This window comes from Gigantopelta aegis, chromosome 10, assembly GCF_016097555.1.
Source record: "Gigantopelta aegis isolate Gae_Host chromosome 10, Gae_host_genome, whole genome shotgun sequence".
NCBI lineage: Eukaryota > Metazoa > Mollusca > Gastropoda > Neomphalida > Peltospiridae > Gigantopelta > Gigantopelta aegis.
In genome coordinates, this window is record NC_054708.1 from 65,609,698 (window position 1) to 65,615,698 (window position 6,001).

A 6,001-nucleotide genomic window follows, 5' to 3' on the forward strand; every position below is an offset into this window, starting at 1 on the left:
AAAGCTTGCTGGAGATTTTTGTTTCAAAGAATCTTATTTTCTTTGGTGCACACAATGATTCTCTGATTTGGTTTTTATTTCTGTCCAGATAGCGTGCATACCGGTATATTGTTTCATTCAGTGTGTTTTAAGTTCTGATGTTTGTGGTAACTTGAAATGGTCTTTACCCATCAGTTTGCCCGATGATAAAGTGCAGTTGATCGACATCGGTTGGTTGGTGGGAGGCGTCCTACAGTGATTTTCCACAGTTGATATAAGTATGAAAGGACATGTTTACTGTCCTGTTGATAAAATGCATATAAAATATGCTTTGCTGATTTTTCAGTGGTGGCAGTGTTCCCCACCACAATCTGGGGCAGAACGTAGCCCAGTGGTAAAGCGCTTGCTTGATGTGCAGTCTGTTTAGGATCGATCCCTGTCGGTGTGCCCATTTGGCTATTTATCGCTCCACAACTGGTGTAATAAAGGCCGTGGTATGTACTATCCTGTCTGTGGGATGGGGGCATATAAAAGATCCCCTGCTGCTAATCGAAGGGAGTGTCCCTTGAGGTGGCGACGGTGGGTTTCCTTTCTCTATATCTGTGTGGTCCTTAACCATATGTCTGACGCCATATAACCGTAAATAAAATGTGTTGAGTGCGTCATTAAAACATTTCCTGTGGGGAACACCACAATCTAGACTTAATAAAGCAATCTAGACAAAATAAAGCATTATATATGGTCTAGTATCGCCATTAGTGATGTGACCAAGACTAGCTAATCAAATTAGTGTATAGCATTAGACTAGATTTACAGGCCTCGGTGGCAGCGTGGTTAGGCAATTGTTCTACAGGCTGGTAGGTACTGGGTTCGGATCCCAGTCGAGGCATGGGATTTTTAATCCAGATACAGACTCCAAACCCTGAATGAGTGCTCCGCAAGGCTCAATGGGTAGGAGTAAACTAATTGCACCGACCAGTGATCCATAACTGGTTCAACAAAGACCATGGTTTGTGCTATCCTGCCTGTGGGAAGTGCAAATAAAAGATCCCTTGCTGCCTGTCATAAAAAGAGTAGCCTATGTGGAAACAGCAAATAAACTTCGCTCAACGAGTATATAACCCCAACCCCGCTGAAATCCCTGCACATGTGCCTTGGAGTGCGGCGTCGTATATTTACCAAACGTAATTGGATTTTCTGTTCTATATGCTTAAATAATAAAAATATTCCAGGGAATGTAGTTTTAATGTCAAAGCATGGTTACGTGTACTATAAAATTATTAAGAGTGCCGTAGATGGCAGAATTATTTTTTTTTAAACCCAAACAACAAAACAAAGACAATTTACTTTAGTTGATAATGTATGAACCTTTTCTTGTTTTGTCAATATAGAATACTGAAGGTTGCTTCATTGGTAGCTTACTCCATGTGATCACTCGAGACAAAATCGGATTAAAAACCATATAAATTAACTTCCTAATTCATCACACTGTATTTTCAGCTAAAATGAAAGACAAACTCTGTATTTTGTTACATTTGGTTTTATTTCAAGCATGTTGCAAGAGTAAGACGACATTTTAAGTTACTAGATTTACTAGGGTTAGGTGTATTATCCAAAGAATATGTATGCAAATGTACCGTAATAATTTCATCAATGTGCCCTAGTAGTGGTGTCATTAGACGAAACAAACTAACTTTATTAATTCCTAATTACTCATTTGATCGTGCACTATAAGCAGTGCTTAAAGGAAGTCTTCAAAATTTGCAGATTGCATATGTCCAGGAATAAAAATGGTTTAAACAAACTGTCCCGAGTTTTCTGCCATTGTAAGATGTTTCTGGCTAGGGTAATGAGGCCTTTCTAATGACTAAAATTACGTTTTATTTCCAAATATAATTATTGAAGGAATAAAATCTTGAGATTACTATACATGTTATTCAAACAACCAGTAGAAAAAATAACAATAAATGACCTGTTATAGATAGAAATATGAGATTCATTTACAATTTTACTGCAAAACATATGTAATTTGGAACAGACTAACACCCAGGTTTATATTGATTACACTTGACAGGTGAAATCACAAGTACTAAGCTAAGCAGAGAAGTGGTCTCAGGTGTGTTCAGTATCAAACTTGGTGTTATAGACCGTTTCATATTACATATGTTTTATAGTAAAATTGTAAATAAATCTCAATCTATAACAGGTCATTTTAGGTACCAGTTGTTTGAATACCATAACAGGTCATGATAATACCGACACATTTTTATGGTTTTTATTCCAGAGATTTTCATAAATAATATATAAGACTGGAAAATCACCTGGGTATAATTTTGATTAGTACTTTAGAATGACCAGAAACGCACACTATTTGACCAGAAACGCACACTATTTATACTACACTAACACAATATTCTTGACAAGAAAATACATTGCATATGTAATGGTATTCATTGAAATGGCTAGGATCAATCTCAGTTTGATGGCCCATTTTCTCGTTCCAGCCAGTGCACCACAAATGGTATCCCTTGTTACTAATGGTAAAAAATGTAAAGGGGTTTCCTCACTAAGACTATATATTGGAATATTCAAATGTTTGATATCCAGTGATCTTGATCTTGAATTCTATCATGCCCCTATAGTTTTGGGCACATCACTCTTACGCCACATCTCTGGCATGGCCAGTGAGATGGCCTGGGACGGAGACATCCAATAGCCGATAATAAATTAATGTACTTTGTAAAAATGTGGTGTCGTAAAAAAAAAAAACCATCATTAAAAAGGTTCTACTATACTCTTCAAAAAAAGAAGGGGAACTCTAATAAGAATTTACAATTGCTAAAATTGTAAGGTATATCAGCTGCGGGGAATGGTTATATAATAATGAATTAATTGGGCAAACCGGTAGTTCAGTATTACATTAGGTTTTATGACCACCAAAGATCTTGAAGGACGATTGGGGTCAAAAGTGAAATTTGAAAGTTATCAGTAAATCGTAAATTCGAACAATAAAAATGACTAAAAGCAAAACAATAACAACTGTATGATCAACAGAATGAAAAAGATTGACAAAAATAGTGTTCCAGGTGATTAATCGACCTTCCTGGAAATTGTCAAAATCAAGAATGACACTGCACGCACATGTACGGGACAATTGCGTGATGCACGTGCAAACTATGGGATGTTTTTCGGTGTGTTGATAAACAGACCTGAATGTTCTTTACTAGGATGTTTGTGGTCAAAACGTATGTTCGGTCTAATAGTTGATATTTAACATTAATATTTCAAGTTCCCCTACTTTTTTGGAAGAGTATAGTTGGGAACATATTAAAACAGCAGCAAACTGGACAGTCTCTGGCATATTTGTGCGTTGGTTTTCTAACATTACAAAACTTAAGTCAAATAATTCTCTGTAATACTACACAATTGTCAGATGTGTTACACTTTTTGGTCCCGAAACATTTTTCTGTATCATATATAGAGTACCTTTAAATTCTACCTGCTTTATATTTTGTTATTGAATGTGTGGTGTGAATGATCTAATACTGTGTCCAGCCACCATATTTGGCACAAATTCCATTGATACATATATTATACTTGTTGCATTCAATACTATATAAAATATTACTGTATACCATAACCACTTGCTAAACTAAGAATACAAAACAGACATATCATATCTTTACAGTACAGTCTCGGATGATGGCAATTTTACAATACCTCTATAATGAAGAAATCAACAAGAAGAAAATTCCTCAATTTTTTTTATAAATAAATAAAAATGGCTGATAATTTGCCCACTGCAAAAATGACCCACTTCTCCAAATTATTCTGAATGTGTAATTTTAGTAGTCAAAAGATTCTATTAGTGGGAACCCCAGGACAGCCTCTACAAACAAACAGATTGAACACCATGGTATCCTTGTACAGTAATGGGCTTGATTATACTGTGGGAAAGGAACATTTACACCTCGGCACATGTCTACTATTATTATCGGCTGTAAAATGCAACTATGTATTAGTTGTGGCTAACAAAACTGAAAGATTTATAACTTTCATGCCATATAGTTCAGACCTACTTAACTGGTTTAACAAAAAAACTTACATGTATATAAACAAACAACAACAGAATTAATATTTACATCAGTAGGCTATGTACATTTCTTGACCAAAATAAAATAATACATCCCTAAACATTTGTACATCAAATGGTTAAAGAAATACATGCGTGTACATTTATAAAGTAGGGAAATGCAATATGTTAACATTTCGGATCAACTATTTGGCATACAGCAATCCTGGCAAAGAACTTTGAAATAAAATTCCAGCCTGGCTGGTCTTACCACATATGCCCTTGTATTTGAATGGAATCCCAAGGAGAAAACTAAAAAAGTTAAAATAGAATATTGGAAATCTCCCATAGATTATGAAATTAAGTTTTAATAATCACTGTAGGTATTTTCCATGTTAATATACATATTTCAGCAAGAGGTAGATGAAATACATGATTCTAAATGTTGGGCAAACACTGAAGTCAATTTAAATACTGATAACTAAATTTATCCTATAACTTATCCATGATATCCATGTCATAAACCCCATGTGATAATTTAGTGTATTAACCCGGTTAATAATGGTATGCAAATTTGCAAGGTATCTAGATAATGTGTTGCTGTGGATGGGTCATTTGTTTACAAGCCAATAAGACCTGTGTACCTGAGCTTAACGTTTTTCAAAGATTTAGTTAAAATGCGTGAAGTCAAACTAATTATTGCTAATCCTGATGACGTCATATTACCGATGGCAGCGACTTTAGTACTGTCATTTACTAAAAATTGAATTAAAATGTTATTTGAGAAGTGTTATAGGATAAATAGAATCCACTACTTAAGTTTTTTAATATGTAAAATATCAACCTAGTCTAGTTAATCGGTATTTGTCTTGACAGTCTCGACAAATACTGATTAACATAGACTCCTGATGAATCCTTTATATAACCAAATAAATTAACTTCTTTGTGGTTCAGATATCTCCCCTAAAGAACATCTAAATCGGCAACCCCTTCCCAAATCGCCCAGGGGTCACCCTGTCCATTGCCAAATTAACCGAATGCATTGTGTCTACAACATTTAGTCTTTGGCGAATAAAATTTTCCATAAATTAACCACATCTTAATCATTTTCAAAGAAATATTAAAATTTGGTCTCTGCTCACTCTAATTTGCTTCCATGATGCCTGTTCTAACCTCTATGGAAGCAAGGTTTTCAAATCAGATTTTTATCCATATTCCACTAACACAAATGTTCCTTAACAAAACCATAAGCATATAGGTTAACAAAACAAATTTCAATTCATAAATTATTATATTTAAACATAAAAAGATGAGAAAAAAGCAGTGTAACACAATGTAATAACAATTATAATAAATACATACATTGTACCAACAATATAATAATGAGATTTATAAACGTTCTTAAAACTATAAGTTTTAATTAATTTTTTAAATACATAAACAAATATATCCTTAATACATGTACACACACAAAGAAAAAAGAGTGCTCATTGCTTGCTTATGGATGCTGATCGAAGAAAAGTGGTGAGTTTCTTTTGTCACCAGGCCCACAGGAACCAGTTGGTGCTGGAGCCTGTGCCAACTCACCTGACCATAAAATTTACTTTTTTGTCCTAGTACAGTATAAATATAAAATACATTATTATACATACAAATTTCCCTTAAATACAGATAGCTTCAAATCTGTCTCTAGATGAAGTGTTATAATATTATATTAAGACACTAACTACCCATTAAAGGCATACGGTCAGGGAATTAAGGACCTTATTTCTCTAAAAATGGATAATAAATAAAAATTACATTAATTGTTGTAAACCAAATCTAGCTATTGCATCACCTTAACTGAACCATGATGGAGTGAAACCATGTCATCCCTCTCGGCAATTTTAGTTTTTGAATTATGGACCATTGCCATAATTCAATTATTTTTACAAAATGTCATTAAAAAAT